The sequence below is a fragment of the Salmo salar genome, chromosome ssa17 (genome assembly GCF_905237065.1).
Source record: "Salmo salar chromosome ssa17, Ssal_v3.1, whole genome shotgun sequence".
Taxonomy (NCBI): Eukaryota; Metazoa; Chordata; class Actinopteri; order Salmoniformes; family Salmonidae; genus Salmo; species Salmo salar.
In genome coordinates this window covers 36,294,385-36,309,584 of record NC_059458.1, presented here as the reverse complement: position 1 = coordinate 36,309,584, position 15,200 = coordinate 36,294,385, and the positions used below count along the sequence as shown (strand labels likewise).

At 41.0% G+C, this 15,200-nt stretch overlaps 1 protein-coding gene and 1 pseudogene across 1 annotated transcript in view; one reads left to right on the top strand and one right to left on the bottom strand.

Moving 5' to 3' along the window:
* Positions 1–14,205, top strand: part of LOC106600652 (zinc finger protein 883-like) — a 56,428-nt pseudogene extending 42,223 nt beyond the window's left edge.
* The window catches only part of LOC106600648 (zinc finger protein 239-like), a 289,371-nt gene that overhangs the window by 64,943 nt on the left and 209,228 nt on the right, over positions 1–15,200 (bottom strand). The gene's annotated exons all lie outside the window — the stretch shown is intronic.

Below are 15,200 nucleotides of genomic sequence, written 5' to 3'. Positions count from 1 at the left end.
AGATACACTTCTCGTTAATCCAACCACATTGTCCGATTTCAAAAAGGCTTTACGGCGAAAGCGTAACATTAGATTATGTTAGGACATAAACTTCACAAGAAAAACCACACAGACATTTTCCAAGCATGGACATGCATCACAAAAACCAAAAATACAGCTAAAATATTCACTAACCTTTGATGATCTTCATCAGATGACACTCCTAGGACATCATGTTATACAATACATGTATGTTTTGCTCGATAAAGTTCATATTTATATCCAAAAACATCATTTTACATTGACACGGGATGTTCAGAAAATGTATTCCCACCAAAACAGCCGGTGAATGTGCACATCAATTTACAAAAATACTCATCATAAACGTTGATTAAATTTACAACAGTTATTGAAAGAATTATAGATACACTTCTCCTTAATGCTATCGTTGTGTTAGATTTTAAAATAGCTTTTCGGCGAAAGCACATTTGTCAATATTCTGAGTACAGAGCTCAATCATCAAAGCAAGCTATACAGTTACCCGCCAAGTTCTGGAGTCAACTAAACTCAGAATTAGTATTATAAATATTCTCTTACCTTTGCTGATCTTGGTCGGAATGCACTACCAGGACTCCTACTTCCACAAGAAATGTTATTTTTGTTCGAAATACTCCATATTTATGTCCAAATACCTCCGTTTTGTTCGTGCTTACAGATCACTATCCAAAAGGCATAACGCGTGTGCGTAAAATAAGAAAGAAAAAGTCAAATAGTTCCATTACTGTTCGTAGAAACATGTCAAACGATATTTACAATCAATCCTTAAGGTCTTTTTTAAATTAAAATGTCGATAATATTCCAACCGGACAATAGCGTATTCATTCCAGGAGGAAAAGAATGAGCGGCGTGCCAAACGTGAACGCCCAGTAAACAACTCCCTGCTCCCAGGCAGTCCACTGATAAACTGAGCTCCTGTTCTTTGCCCAGTAACAGGAGACGCATGAAAGACGTTTCTAAAGGCTGTTGACAGCCAATGGAAGCCCTAAGAAGTGCAAAATAACCCCACAGACACTGTAGTTTGAATAAGGATTAGATAGAACTACAAATCACTTCCTGGTTGGATTTTTTTCTCAGGTTTTTGCCTGCCATATGAGTTCTGTTATACTCACAGACATCATTCAAACAGTTTTAGAAACTTCAGAGTGTTTCCTATCCAAATCTGCCAATAATATGCATATCTTAGTTTCTGGGAGTGAGTAGGAGGCAGTTTACTCTGGGCACGTCAGTCATCCAAGCAACTCAATACTGCCACCATCCATAAGAAGGTAACTTGTCTTTCGAAGACTGTGGAAAGGCAGGGTAGGATAGATATAGCTCTGTAACAGTTTGGGTCTAGAGTGTCTCCCCCTTTGAAGAGTGGGATGACCGCGGCAACTTTCCAATCTTTGGGGATCACAGACGATACAAAAGAGAGGTTGAACAGGCTAGTAATAGGGGTTGCAACAATTGCAGTGGATAATTTTAGAAAGAGAGGGTCCTGATTGTCTAGCCCAGCTGATTTGTAGAGGTACAGATTTTGCGGATCTTTCAGAACATCAGCGATCTGGATTTAGGTGAAGGAGAAATGGGGAGGCTTGAGGAAGTTGCTGTGGGGGGTGCAGGGGGTTTGACCGGGGTAGGGGTAGCCAGGTGGTAGTAGATTTAAAGAAGTGAAGTAGACAAACTGCCAGTGTTTTTTGAAAGTTCTATGAGTGAAGGAAAAGCAGCCAAAAAGTGCTCAGCATATGTGGGAACTCCTTCAAGACTTTTGGAAAAGCATTCCTCATGAAGCTGGTTGAGAGAATGCAAAGCTGACATCAAGGCAAAGGGTGACTATTTGAAGATTCTCAAATAAAAGTCTAAATATACTTTATTTAAAAAAATAAAGTAGTCCTGGGAGTGCATTCTGACGAAGAACAGCAAAGGTAATCCAATATTTCTTATAGTAAATCTGAGTTTGGTGAGTGCCAAACTTGGTGGGTGTCAAAATAGCTAGCCATGATGGCCGGGCTATCTACTCAGAATATTGCAAAATGTGCTTTCACCGAAAAGCTATTTTAAAATCGGACACCGCGATTGCATAAAGGACTTCTGTATCTATAATTCTTAAAATAATTTGTTTTTTGTGAACGTTTTATCGTGAGTAATTTAGTAAATTCACCGGAAGTGTTTGGTGGGTATGCTAGTTCTGAACGTCACATGCTAATGTAAAAAGCTGGTTTTTGATATAAATATGAACTTGATTGAACAAAACATGCATGTATTGTATAACATAATGTCCTAGGAGTGTCATCTGATGATCATCAAAGGTTAGTGCTGCATTTAGCTGTGGTTTTGGTTTTTGTGACATTATATGCTAGCTTGAAAAATGGGTGTGTGATTATTTCTGGCTGGGTACTCTGCTGACATAATCTAATGTTTTGCTTTCGCTGTAAAGCCTTTTTCAAATCGGACAGTGTGGTTAGATAAAGGAGAGTCTTGTCTTTAAAATGGTGTAAAATAGTCATATGTTTGAAAAATTGAAGTTTTTGGATTTCTGAGGTGTTAGTAATTCGCGCCACGCATTAGATATTAGATATTATCATTAGATATTGGCGAGGTGTTCCACTAGCGGCACATCTAGATGTAAGAGGATAAGGTGGGCTTTTTAGCATTTATAGCCATGGTTGTCAATTGTATTGCAGAAATGGACAATTTATTGCTCTCAAATTTTGTACACAAATTTGTGTACATCCCTTAGTGAGATTTTCTCCTTTGCAAAGATAATCCATCCACCTGACAGTTGTGGCATATCAAGAAGCTGATTGAATGGCATGATCATCATTACACAGATGCATCTTGTGTTGGTGACAAGAGTAGCTGAGTAGGTCCTGCCTTGGCAGCAGCTAATGGGGATCCCTAATAAATACAAAAATGCCACAGTCTCAAGTTGAGGGAGCATGCTATTGGCAAGCTGACTGCAGGAATTTCCACCAGAGCTGTTGCCAGATAATTTAATGTTAATTTCTCTACCATAAACCGCCTCCAATGTTGTTTTAGAGAATTTGTCAGTAGGCTCAACCAGCCTCACATCTGCAGACTGCCGTGTATGGCGTTGTGTGGTTTGCTGATGTCCATGTTGTGAACAGAGTGCCCCATGGTGGTATCAGGGTTATGGTATGGGCTGGCATAAGCTACAGACAACCAACACAATTGCATTTTATCGATGGCAATTTGAATGCACAGAGATCCCATCACAAGATCCTGAGGGCCATTGTCCTGCCATTCATCCGCCGCCATCACCTCATGTTTCAGCATGACAATGCACAGCTCCATGTCGCAAGGATCTGTACACAATTGAAAATGCTGAAAATGACCCAATTCTTCCATGGCCTGCATACTCAGATATGTCACCCTTTTTGAGCATGTTTGGGATAGACGTGTACGACAGCTTGTTCCAATTCCCGCCAATATCCTGGAATTTTGCACAGCCATTGAAGAGGAGTGGGACAACATTCCACAGGCCACAATCAACATCCTCACCAATTCTATGTTAAGGAGATGTGTCCCGGAATAGGCAGCGGCAGCTACCCACTTCTCCAGTGCTTAATGTGTAAATTGGGAGGTGCTGGAACCAAAAGTGAGCCCAAGAGATGGTGACCTGGGGGTCTCTGAGGTACCAGAACACATAAAATACCTTTATAATAAAGCATTGCATGCATTATCATGGCTTTAGTGTACTGGCATAGAGCAGTGGTGTGGAGACGCTTGCAGAAGTTGCACGCATGGAGTACATTTATTGTAGCCTGGAGTCCTGGAAAAATGTTGCCTTTTCATGCAATTCTTCATAATTTTAGATGACTGGAGACTTTCGCAGAATCTTTTTTAATGCCTCACAAATGACAGGCTACTTTGACACTGACAAACTGAGAATCTGAGATCAATAAAAACAACCTTGTCTCTAATCCATCAATAGCCTAGGCCAGGTGTGAGGAGAAACACATTGTACAATATGAGGAGGAAGTTATAGTCCTAAACAAGCTTTCCAGTTTCACTGACTCACCCAATGATGTGCAGCTCACTCACCGGCCAAAAGCTTCTCTCTCTTGTTTTACAAAGTAAAACAGTGCTGATCACTCAATAGGCCTATTTGGAAGTTGATAACTTGGTAACATACAGACAGATTAGTATTTTCTTTTCAGCAGGATCCATTTGCTTTACAACCTGTGTTTTCCACCAATTGTATTATAAATATTGCTGTTTTGGCTGCATGCTGTTCACTGACAGATTTGCCACACGTTCCCAACTGTAGGCATGTCTTGTGATTTGGCTACACACAATCCACAGCTAGGCTATTTAAAAAATAAATAGCTATTGATCCTCTATGGCTAAATTATAGTCTTACTCCTGGTGTAGTATTGGGTATTACTTAATTTCTCAGACTGCTGTTCTATTCTATTAGGAAATAAATGAAGTGCAATGCTGGAGAGATGAGTTGCCGGCTCATGTCTATAACAGCACAGAGAGAGAGAGAGAGAGAGAATAGAAAGTGAATCTCATTTTAGTTCTGTGAGAGATACAGGCGTGCTTCTCTCTCACCACAGCAATGGCCACGCCTTGGTCTAAATAGGCTACAATGTTGCACAAACCATTAACCTGGGACGGCCCAACATTAATACTTTCTTAGATCAGGCATTTCTTCACATTACGTTTTTTAGGAGGCATGACAATTACAGAGGAATCTAAATGTAATTACTCTGCTTTTATTAGGATTTTTACATTGCAAACAGTGGCAATCATTTTTCATGCTATGAGGTAGTCTACCTGATACTGGCAAATGGGTTCTGGAATGAAAGACTACAAAACTGAGAGATGCCGGAGGATCTGGCTAAAATTAAGCACCGCTCTTCTCATATAATGGGGTAGGGCGATCCCAAGGATCCCTGAATGCACGGACGGTTGCGCCAAAGATTTTATAACTAAACCAAGATGTACCACAGCTGGACGCTTCCAATGGGAACAGTTGAGTCAGTGGACAATACCGAGCATGAGCTAGTGAGATCCTATTGGTGTGTTCTAGCACATATCTGCATATTTCTGTTAGGGAATGCCACTGTGAAGCGTTCGTGTGCAAAAACTCAATTCGCGTTCCTTCTAAACAATGCACTTTTTTTTTTTTTTTATTTTTTTGCAAAGGGTAAATTCTCTACAAATCTTAGTCCACTCTGTTCACAACTGATTTTAGTTTTGGGAACAGAACTGTATTAAGATCAGATTTTTCATTGATTAGAACATTTGCAGAATGTCGGCCAAAATCCATCTCGTTCCATCTTCTCCCACTGCCGGCCAGTGGGCTTCCTCTCACTACCCTATTTGGTAGTGCGTGGAAACGCAAAGCGAATGCTTCACATTTATATATCCGGTGAAATATCTGTCTCATTGTTCTATCTGTGGCTGCACTGTGGTAGTGGGGGAACAGGAAGTTCCAGGCAGGCACGCACCATTCTTCAGAATAAAGAAAGCGCCGGAACTGTGCAGTCTGTTTCTGTATGACTACAGGTATGAAAGAACATGTCATACCATGATAGGTAACAAATCTGTTAAATTACATCAAACCTGATAATACCTTTTCTGTCAAACAGTGAACGTGATAACTATTTTACAAAGTCCCATAGCTAGAAACTTTGGGTTTGTCTGAATGGATGTACATTTCCTGAAGGTAATTTAATAATCAATTTATTTCGGAGTTCATTTAGCATGTTGGTTTTGTGTAAAATTCATGACCTGGTAAAATGGCGGCGCCCACCCTGTCTGCGTCAACGGACTTCAGTGCGGGTGCATCAGAGAGAGACAATTTCACGGTCTCACAAACAGTAACCTTGTACTATATGGTTTTGTGCATTTATGTGAATTTGTGAAATCGGTTATAAGTTAAGCGCACTTATTTAAAGGGTCTAATTTGGATGAATTTGTGTTTTGTTGTCAATGCTTACCTACCAGATCTATTGAAATGAGAACAGTGCTTGACAGTGTCTACTGTTTGAGCTCATGTTCCTCTTATAGAATATTAGTTAAACAGTATTGTGGGGCTCCTGCACCTAAATATAAACAGTACCGGCACCTATTTCAGTCCAAGTCATGTGGTGAATTAGATAATTGAACAAGAAGCAATATAATATATTTTTAGAGAATAAAGAATGTACCGGAACTGTCAAGACAATAACTTGTCTGTTTCTCATTGTTACTACAGGCCGACTCAGAGTAAGTCTGAGTCCAGTAACATCAACAGTGACGTCAGACCCAGCCTGCCTCTCTCCTTCCACACTGAGTCCAAACCTACAGTCACTGGGTCCTGATTGTGACAGTGGAGCCCAGTTTACACTGCAGGATCCAGAGGTGGCATCAGTGAAGCTGGAAGACTGCAGTCAAACACTGGAGCTGAATGTCAACATTAAAGATGAAGAAGAGGAGGAGAAGATTGGGAAATCTGTTTCTCATGGTAAGCACAGGTTCTGTCTAAGTGTGTTGTTCGCTCCAACTTCCCACTGTGCATGAAAAGTTGCAGTAGAACTGTTTCATGATGAACTGTTTCAATGAGAAGCTAGATGTTTTTTCATGCTACTCAGACTTGCATGGTTTGACACCAGTATTGCCAACATTTGTTTTGTTCACTGGGCTATCTGGAGTGATCAGAGAGTAGACTAAAGAAGTGAAGTAGACAAACTGCCAGTGTTTTTTTAAATGTCTATGAAATGAGTCTGTGTAGGTACTGTTGTGGAAATATTGAAACAAGTATTTCTAAGATACCGGAGCTTGTGAATTCAAATAGACTTTATTACAAAAGTAACAAAGCCAAGCAATTCCATGGAAGAACTGATTCTCATTACTCAGCTTTTATACAGTTTTACCCTTACATGACATTGTCACTCCACTTTATTTAAATGATTAATACCTTCTAGCCTTGGCCACCCTAATCTTGCTGCCTTTCTTATTGGCTCAGACATTAGGTCATAGATTCTATTGGTGGCGTGGCACAGACATGTACACTCCTACTGCAGGTCTATTGGTGCCTATAACTGATTAGCTAATGTTCCTGTCCAAAGGTCTTCACAAGTTCAGGCTGATGTTGTCTATGTATGATTAACCCATGTGCATGTCCAGTAGCCTTCACAAGATCAGATATGGCCCAGACCAGTCACGTCTGTGTTGGTCTACCTTGCCTCACCCACACGGATTCTGCTTACTGTTTTTTATATGTCTAATGGTTAACTCGATATTGATCCAGCTCTGTACATTCAAATGGGCTCAGCCTTCATTCTGCTTACACATGTCTAATATTTAACCTTATATCGAATCTACTTCAAAGAGAACAGTATCGGTACTGAAAATCACCAGATGACTCAATTCTCTAACATTACTAACCCTTGTGATAGTGAGTAGAGAATGACACGCCCCTTTTTAGCTTTCAACTCTTACCCACTTAGAGTAGTTTTATTCCCCTTTTGTGTTGTACAGCCTACTGATATGAATACATACACTACCGTTCAACAGTTTGGGGTCACTTAGAAATGTCCTTGTTTTGAAATAAAAGCACTTTTTTTTGTCCAATGAAATATAAAATTGATCAGAAAAACAGTAGACATTGTTTTGTAATGTTGCAAATGACTATTGTAGCTGGAAACTGCTTTAAAAAAAAATAAATAATAGTAATTATATTGAAAATCTACATAGGACAGCGGAGTCAATCACCACCTTCCGGAGACACCTGAAACCCCACCTCTTCAAGGAATACCTGGGTTAGGATAAGGTAATCCTTCTAACCCCCCCCCCCTTAAAAGATTTAGATGCACTATTGTAAAGTGGTTGTTCCACTGGATATTATAGGTGAATGCACCAATTTGTAAGTCGCTCTGGATAAGAGCGTCTGCTAAATGGCTAAAATGTAAATGTAAAAAAATGTGTACAGAGGCCCATAATCAGCAACCATCACTCCTGTGTTCCAATGTATTGTGTTAGCTAATCCAAGTGTATCATTTAAAAGTTTTCTAATGATCAATTAGCCTTTTTTAAAATGATAAACTTGGATTAGCTAACACAACGTGCCATTGGGACACAGGAGTGATGGTTGCTGATAATGGGCCTCTGTACGCCTATGTAGATATTCCATAAAAAATCTGCCGTTTCCAGCCACGATAGTCATTTACAACATTAACAATGTCTACACTGTTTCTGATCAATTTGATATTTTATTTTACAAAAAAATAGCTTTTCTTTCAAAACAAGGACATTTAAAAGTGACCCAAAACTTTTTTTTAAATGTAGTGTATGTCACCCGGTACAGCCAGAAGAGGACTGGCCACCCCTTTGAGCCTGGTTCCTCTGTTACTTCCTAGGTTCGTGCATTCTAGGAAGTTTGTCATAACCACTGTGCTTCTGCATTGCACGCTCTTTTGTGATTTTAGGCTGGATTTCTGTAAAGCACTTTGGCAACTGCTGATGTAGAAAGGGCTTCGTAAAATAAATTTGACATGTACAGTACCAGTCAAAAGTTTGGACACCTACTCATTCAAGGGTTTTTCTTTCTGCATTGTAGAATAATAGTGAGGACATCAAAACTATGAAACAACATATATGGAATCGTGTAGTAACCAAAAAAGTGTTAAACAAATCAATATATTTGAGATTCTTCAAAGTAGCCACCCTTTGCCTTGACAGCTTTGCCAACGCTTGGCATTCTCTCATCCAGCTTCATAAGGTTGTCACCCGGAATGCATTTCAATTAACAGGTGTGCCTTTGTAAAAGTTAATTTGTGGAATATTTTTTCCTTAATGCGTGTGAGCCAATCAGTTGGGTTGTGACAAGGTAGGGGTGGTATACAGAAGATGGCCCTATTTGGTAAAAGACCAAGACCATATTATGGCAAGAACAGCTCAAATAAGCAAAGTGAAATGAAATTCCATCATTACTTTAAGACCTGAAGCTCAGTCAATCTGGAACATTTCAAGAACTTTGACAAGCGTTATGATGAAACTGGCTTTCGTGAGGATCGCCACAGGAATGGAGGACCCAGAGTTACCTCTAATTGACTTATCCCTTGCAGCAGAGTTACCAGCCTCAGAAATTGCAGCCCAAATAAATGCTTCAGAGTTCAAGTAACAGACACATCAACTGTTCAGAGTAGACTGTGTGACTTAGGACTTCATGGTCGGATTGATGCAAAGAAACCACTACTAAAGCACACCAATAAGAAGATACTTGCTTGGGCTAAGAAACACGAGCAATGGACATTAGACCTGTGGAAATCTGTCCTTTGGTCTGATGAGTCCAAGTTTCAAATTTTTGCTTCCAACCGCCGTGTCTTTGTGAGACGCAGAGTAGGTTACCAGATGATCTCTGCATGTGTATTTCCTACCGTGAAGCATGGAGGAGGTGTGATGTTGTGGGGGTGCTTTGCTGGTGACTGTCTGATTTACTTAAAATTCAAGGCACATGTAACCAGCATTCTGCAGCGATACGCCATTCCAGCTGGTTTGGGCTTAGTGGGACTCATTTGTTTTTCAACAAGATAAACCAACACACCTCCAGGCTGTGTAAGGGCTATTTGACCAAGAAGGAGAGTGATGGAGTGCTGCATCAGATGACCTGGCCTCCACAATCACCAGACCATAACCCAATTGAGATTGTTTAGGATGAGTTGGATTGCAGAGTGAAGGAAAAGCAGCCAACAATTGCTCAGCATGCGTGTGAACTTCAAGACTGTTGGAAAAGCATTCCTGGTGAAGCTGGTTCAGAGAGTGCCAAGAGTGTGCCAAGCTGTCAAGGCAAGGGGTGACTACTTTCAAGAATCTAAACTACAAGCTATTTTGATTTAACACTTTTGGGGGTTACATGATTCCATATGTGTTATTCCATAGTTTTGATGTTTTCTCTTATTATTCAATGTAGAAAATAGTAAAAATAAAGAGAACCCCTTGAATGAGTAGGTGTGTCCAAACTTTTGACTGGTACTGTATATTACGCCGACTGAGTGGTTCTTCTGATGTTCACACAGGAGATCATGTTGAGACATTATCTACATCCAGAGAGCAACAGCAGGAAGATCATAGAGCTAAGAGGTCTCACCACTGCCCACACTGTGAGGAGATTTTCCCATTTCTATCAAAGCTAAAAATCCACCTACAAATACATACAGGAGAGAATCTGTATTTCTGCAATGACTGTGGGAAGAGATTCAAAACATCAGGGATTCTGACAGTTCACCAGAGAGTACACACAGGAGAGAAGCCTTACTCTTGCTCTGACTGTGGAAAATGCTTCCCAACATCAACTGAGCTAAAAGTTCACCAGAGAACACACACTGGAGAAAAGCCTTACTCCTGCTCTGACTGTGGAAAATGCTTCACACAATCATCAGAGGTAAAAGTTCATCAAAGAACACACACAGGAGAGAAGCCTTACTCCTGTTCTGACTGTGGAAAGAGTTTCTCTCAACCGAGCCACCTAAAACAACATGAACGTATACACACAGGAGAGAAGCCTTACTCCTGCTCTGACTGTGGGGCGAATTTCTCTCAACTGGTCCACTTAAAACGTCACCAAGGTATACATAAAGGAGAGAAGCCTTACTCCTGCTCTGACTGTGGAAAGAGTTTCGCTCACTCGAGCTACCTAAAACAACATGAACGTATACACAGAGGAGAGAAGCCTTACTCCTGCTCTGACTGTGGAAAGAGTTTCGCTCACTCGAGCTACCTAAAACAACATGAACGTATACACAGAGGAGAGAAGCCTTACTCCTGCTCTGACTGTGGAAAATTATTCATAACGTCAACTGTTCTAAAAGTTCACCGGAGAACACACACTGGAGAAAGGCCTTACTTTTGCTCTGACTGTAGGGCGAGTTTCTCTCAATCGAGCCACCTAAAACAACATGAACGTATACACACAGGAGAGAAGCCTTACTCCTGCTCTGACTGTGGAAAATGCTTCACACAATCATCAGAGGTAAAAGTTCATCAAAGAACACACACAGGAGAGAAGCCTTACTCCTGTTCTGACTGTGGAAGGAGTTTCTCTCGACTGAGCAACCTAAAACAACATGAACGTATACACACAGGAGAGAAGCCTTACTCCTGCTCTGACTGTGGAAAATGCTTCACACAATCATCTGAGCTAAAAGTTCACCAGAGAACACACCGGAGAGAAGCCTTACTCCTGTTCTGACTGTAGGGTGAGTTTCTCTCAAATGGGCCAGTTAAAAAGACACCAAGGTGTACATAATAGTAGCCTCATCAGTTCTCTCAGACCAGCTAAGATTAGTCACTAAAATAATTGGCAACATTGAGTTGGATCAAATGAAGAAAGTGTAGAACACTATTGTAATCCTATTGTTTCTCACTGTGAGAACAATGCAGAGGAAAGGGAGCGTCATAGAATGTTAGCCTCTTTTTACTGATCAGTGTACATCTTGTCAGTTTTGCGGTGTTTTTTTAGCCCACGTCCGTAGACACATCCCTGCTCTACTAGTACTGCACCTGTCGACGACACAAGTTGTTCTGCTTCCACGAGCACATCCAATGCTAGCATCAGTAATTCTACATTTGTTGTTTGCCCAGCTAGCATGGACACTGCGGCTGCATCAGAATCACAACTGTCAGCGCTACTGCCTGCTTACTCGGGAAAGCACCAAACAACAGACAGGGATGTTGGACCATCGAAGAGGTGCAAATATGATGAGACCTACATTGATTTGGGGTTCACTTATATTGGGAATAGTGCCTTTCCTCAGCCACAGTGTGTTTATATCTCACAACTCGATGAAACCTTCACTCTTGCGCAGACATTTAGAAACAAAACATGCCAATTTGAAAAATAAGCCACAGGAGTTTTTTGAGCAAGAGTTGAGACTACTTTCGAGTAGTAAGACATGTATAAAAGCAACAGATACCATTAATAAGAAGGGGCTCGAAGCGTCTTATATGGTGAGCTACCGAGTGGCTAGGACAGGCAAGCCCCATACTATTGTGGAGGACTTAATTCTTCCTGCTTCCGTGGATATGACTGCGACAATGCTGGGGGAAAAAGCCAAAAAAGCTATACTGTTTCATGATGCATCAGTGACATGGCAGATGTTTTGAAACAATTACTGCTTTGCGTACAAGCCAGTGAATTCTATGCGTTACAGCTTGATGAGTCAACAGACATGGCGGGCCTGGCACAGCTCCTGGTATATGTCCGTTACGTTTTTGGGGGGGTCCTCTTCTGCAAACCACTTGAAACCGGGACAACAGGGTATCTTTTTAAAGTACTGGACAGCTTTGTGACATCAAATGGATTTTGGTGGTCAAGATGTTGGTATCTGTACTGATGGCGCAAAAGCCATGACAGGGCGACATAGTGAAGTGGTAACACGCGTGCAAGCAGTTGCTCCCAACGTTACTTGGGTACACTGCAGCATCCACCGAGAGGCTCCTGCTGCCAAGGGAATGCTTGACAGTTTGAAAGACGTTTTGGACACTACAGTGAAAATGGTTAACTTTGTTAACAAGGACAACACACAGGTCTTTCCATCATTGTATGATTTTGTTTGTCTGAAAATGAACTCAAGCTTACGGACAATGTCAAATGTGATCTAGCGAAGCACCTGAGTGAGTTTGGTGTGTAAGTACGCAGATACTTTCTTGAAACGGATGACACAAACTGGATTCGTTACCTTTTTCATGCCCTGCCTCCAGTAAACTTACCGATATCTGAACAAGAGCCTCATCAAAATTGCAACAAGCGGTTCTGTGAAAATGTAATTTAATCAGAAGTTGCTGCCAGATTTCTGGATTGGGCTGCGCTCAGAGTATCCTGCCTTGGCAAATTGTGCTGTTAAGACACTGATGCCCTTTGCAACCACGTACCTATGTGAGAGTGGATTCTTGGCCCTCACTAGCATAAAAACTAAATACAGACACAGACTGTGTGGAAAATGATTTAAGACCGACTCTCTCCAATACAACCCAACATTGCAGAGTTATGTGCATCCTTCCTTTCAAGCACACCAATCTCATTAACCTGTGGTGAGTTATTCACAATTTTCAATGAGCAAGTAAGGTTTTATATGTAAAATGGCTAAATAAAGAGCAAAATTGATTATTTGTGCCCTGGTCCTATTCGAGCTCTTTGTCACTTCCAACGAGCCTGGTTTTGACAAACTCAAGCCTGTGTGACAGGCTAACAATATTTCAGAGTGTGCTGACCCTGGTACGTAGCTGGAGGTTGAATGTTTGAAGAGGTACGGGACTATAAACATTTTGGGTAACGCTGGTCTAGATAATCCCAGTTCCTGCTGTGTCATGCTGATGGGATACTAGGGTATGGAGAAAACCATGAGTGAATGCATCCATGCCGTGTGTCAGCATTGCAGGCTGGTAGTGTGATGGTGTGTTTTCATGGCACACAATGGGCTCCTTGATAAATTGGAGAAACGTTTTAATGCCACAGGATGTCTAAACATCATTGCCAATCAGGTGCATCCCTTCATGGCAGCAATGTATCCAGCTGCAAATGGATTTTTTCAGCAGGATTATGCCCCATGCCACAAGGCTTGTCCAGGAATGGTTCCATGGAAACCGTGACAGGGAATTCAGCTTTCTGCAGTGGCCTGCCGAGTCACCAGATCTCAATCCAATTGTGCATCTGTGGGAGGATATGGAACGAGCTATTCGGAGTAGATATCCACTCCCAGCCAACCCGACACAATTGTGGGAAGCATTGACGTCATCGTGGCCCAGCATCCCTGTGGGTTTCTTTCCACACCAGGTGGAGTCCATGGTCTGACGAATTGAGGCTGTTCTGAGGACAAAGGGGATTCCAACTCAATATTAGGAAGGTGTTCCTAATGTTTTGTATACTCAGTGCCAAAGGAAAGTATTCAGACACCTGGACTTTTTCCACATTTTGTTACGTTACAGCCTTATAATAAAATTGATTAAATTAAAAAAGTCCTCAATCTACACACAGTAGCCCATATTGACAACTTGAAAAGTTTTTTTAGGGGGCAAATAATAAGTATTCATACCGTTTGCTATGAGACTCAATTCTTCTCAGGTGCATCCTGTTTCCTTGATTGGAGTCCACTTTGTAAATTCAATTCAAACAGGCACACACCTGTCTATATAAGGTCCCACAGTTGACAGTGCATATCAGAGCATGGTGAAACATGGTGGTGGCATCATCATGCTGTGGGTTTGTTTTTCAACGGCAGGGACTGGGAGACTAGTCAGGATCGAGGGGAAATTTGAACGGAGCAAAGTACAGAGATCCTTGATGACAACCTGCTCCAGAGTGCTCAGGACCTCACTGGTCCACCTTCCAACAGGACAACGACCCTAAGCACACAGCTAAGTCGATGCTTACAAATATTTTTGAAAAACCTGTTTTTTGCATTGTAATTTTGGGATGTGTGTAGATTTGAGAAAAAAAACGATTTAATACATTTTATAATGATGCTGTAATGTAACAGAAGGTGGAAAAAGTCAAGGGGTTTGAATACTTTTTGAATGCACTGTATCAGATAAAGATGATGTGGTGATCAGTTTTCAGCATTAGTTTCGGTGGATTATTTTTATATTACCAAACATGTTTTGTTTAATGATAAACAGGCTATGAATTGACTAGTTATTATTAATTTGTATTTTATTGCTAGATTCATTGTTCTAGTCATTGATTAATTAATTTTAATAACTGTTGAAGTTAATTGATATTAATTTGTTCTGGGCAACATCTGCTCTTGAGGATAATTTTAAATGAAATAGTGTCTATATATGAACCAAATTGATTTGATCCCATTCTCACAAACAAATGGCCTACACTGTGTATATACAATTGTTGACATCCGATGGTCATTTTTATGGTGGGTTGCAAAATGCAGGATCCTTCCAAGTTGAACCTACCAGAGGGGGACTCATGACTAGCCTGTGAGGATCAGGTTACAGTGGATTCCGGTTCTACAGAGATATCTCTCCCTCCCGAAGAGGGGGAGAAGTATAGAGGGATTGATTGATTGGGGGGGGGGTTTATGACCTCACGCCCATCATAAGGCAACAGCCCAACTCCATTCTGTTCTCTAATGTGAGAGACTGGAATGTCTGTGTGCCTTTGGAAGAGTTTACAGCTCAAAACTACAGAACATCAAATAAATTGACTTTGGGACATG